Genomic DNA, 2,939 nt, shown 5'->3' with positions numbered 1-2,939 from the left:
ATAAAGTCATGAATGCATGAGTGCATGGGTTCAGTCCCCGATCAGGGAGCTAAGATCCCACAAGCTGCAGATGCACAACAAAAAAACAGATAGAGCATGAAAATATTATATAAAGCATAATAAAATGCTGCATGCATAAAGACTGTCATACACCACTTCTAATCTTGCCTCCCAGAATCACCACCCTCAAGAGTCTAGTAGACATCTTCCCAAGAATTGACTGCACTCATTAACATATATGTGTGTGTGTGTGTGTATACGCACACATAAAATTTGATATTAGATCAGCTCAGTCAATACTCAAAAATATCTCCTGAATGAATAAACAGTACGTTGTTTTCTAGCGAAAACACTCAAAACTCCTAGGACATGAATTTCAGAAATAAGGTCCCCAACTGCTCAAAATGAGACAGCTTTCTGAAGAGTATGGCTGAAGAATGTTCCAAGCCTGTCCATTGTAAAAACAGAACCCTCATTAATCTGTGCTTATCAAAATGATCACAGTTGAGCACCTCTAGGCCCAGCAAAAGGATTGGGAGACCAAAACAATGTTTTGCTTGTGGGCCATTTGTGGTAACCTCATTTAGCATTGGCTTCCAACTTACTCCAAAAAAAAAAAAAAAGAAAGAAATCAAAGTTTCTGTTACTGAGCCCTGCAAGTCTTTTTAAAGCCCAGCACAATTAGAGGTGATCAGTGGGCATCACCTGCTTTGTCTTAATTAGCTGTTCAGAAAATACTCTGCAGTCAGGCCTGGCCAGGACCAGGCTCCAGTGCCCACCAGGACTGCTCAATTTATGGAGTAAATAAACCCCAGATCAAGCTAATTGTGTCCTTTCCATGAAGTCATCCCTGGGAACCACTCTCCGTTTCAGATCTATGAGTGACCAGTGTTCCATTTTTAATCTTTTCTGCTGTAGTGGCTAGCTTGAATCGAAAGCAATGCCCCTCTACATCCTGACCTGAGCTGAGCTATTGGTACCTCACCTTAAGAATCCACAATCCAAGGGTGTTTTTTGCTCCAGAAGTCAAATTCCCCATGTGTTCATTTAGGAAGTATCGGTTAATGACCTACTGTGAGCTAGGCATCAAATGTCCCATACATATATCATACACATATACATATATGTGTATATATATATACACATATGTTTTCCCTCAGTTAATAGTAAAAACTGAGACTGACCTGGTGGACCAGTTGTTAAGACTCTGTGATTCCAAGGCAGGGAGCATGGGTTTGATCCCTGGTCAGGGAACTAAGATCCCACATGCCACACAGGTAGCCAAAAAATAATTAATTACAAGAAGAAAAAACCCAAAAAGCCAAAAAAGCAAAACAAAACAGTAAAAACCATCAGTGTCACGGCTCTTATCTTGTGCAATTCCCTGTTCCGGATGGTTCATGCAGCTTATATCATTGCACCCTCACAGCAATTAAGAAAAAGTGGCTTGCATCATCCTCATTTTACACTGGAGAGCGGGAGGTACCGAGAGGTTAAGTAACCTGCCCAACATGACACAGCTGGTAAGTGTGGGAGCAGGATTCATGGACACCCTGCCCTGTCATGCCCTTGATCTCTTGGCAGAACATCCAGCCATCTCCCAGGAAACTCAGTCCTCTGAGTTTCAAGTCAGTGTTTTTCAAAAGTAAATCCTCTGGCCTTTCTGCACTACCCAGGGAAGGGTTACTGGTGGCTACTGATCCCAGAGCTGATACCTGCCTCTGCCAGAGGCTCTCACTTTAACCAGCCCACCCCTGCTCTGTGTAGCAAGACTCTTCTCTGTGCCGTTCCTGCAATACCAAGGGGAACTTCCCCAGTGGGTCAGATGTAGTAGGTGCTGGTCCAGGAAGTCCTACACAGGTGTGGTACCATCTTCCATGAGTGCCCAGGAGGTCATGCCTGATCTCTCCTTCTCCAGTGATCCAGACAAGTTTGAAAAAGAAGAACAAGTCACTTTTGAAAAGGAGGAATGTTAGGGTGAATGAATGCTCCAGCACCCAAGTTCATTGGCACTCAACCAAGGTCACAGACTCGTCTAAAGGCACACAGATGTTCTCTGCTGCCCAGCGACTCCCTGCTGGAGACTTCAGTGCTCAGATCACTGGATGGGAAGTGGTCTGATGCTGTCCTTCCACAGAGGCTTAAAAAAAAAAAAAGTGGAAAGGAGGTTGATAAAAATTAAATTAAAAAACAAAACAAAATTATGTAGCAAGATGAGAACCTTGACAGTAGAGAGGAAGGAGCATGAGGCAAAAAGCATGGGTTCTTGGGGCATATGATTCTCCTTAGTAACAACAATTGCATTTCAAACCTTCCCTCTTATAATTTGATATTCCCTCTTATAATTTGTCTTCCCAGGGACATGGTAATTGTATTGTAATTTAACAAAATCCACTGACTTTCATAAAAAATATGAATTTTTGCAACATATGCTAAAGAATTCTAGTCAAATATCACTCATTAGACTAGTCATATCAGTGGTTTTAAATACCACTTCAAAATATAAAACTTAAATTTCAGGAAAAAGTGCTTGAATAGATTTTATAAAGCATCAGGAAATATCCAAAATATTTTCCCTTACTGTGTCTACTGAAAAAAAAAAAAAAACTCTTCTGAAATTTCCTCTACTTGATAAAATAATGAGTTAAAAATGAAAAAAAAATCTAGAGCACATGGGCTTATATACAACAAGCTATGTAATGATTTCCATTTAACATTAGTCATAGTGGTGGTCACTCAAATAGGAAGTAAACTTGTATTTATCCAAACACCCAATAAAGCAAAATTCTCAGGTCAAAAAATAAAAACAGGGGTTCTGGAAAAGAGGAACCCTGATGGGATAAAGTCACATAGCCCCTTTCTCATCAGGTTAAGAATGTGCTCGAAAAGTGACCAGCACAGTGAGTCATCCTTACTAAATGGCTCTCTGTCCTTTTGAC

Source organism: Dama dama, chromosome Y (genome assembly GCF_033118175.1).
Source record: "Dama dama isolate Ldn47 chromosome Y, ASM3311817v1, whole genome shotgun sequence".
NCBI lineage: Eukaryota > Metazoa > Chordata > Mammalia > Artiodactyla > Cervidae > Dama > Dama dama.
The sequence above is the reverse complement of the archived record's forward strand: the minus strand, read 5'-3'. Positions refer to the sequence as shown.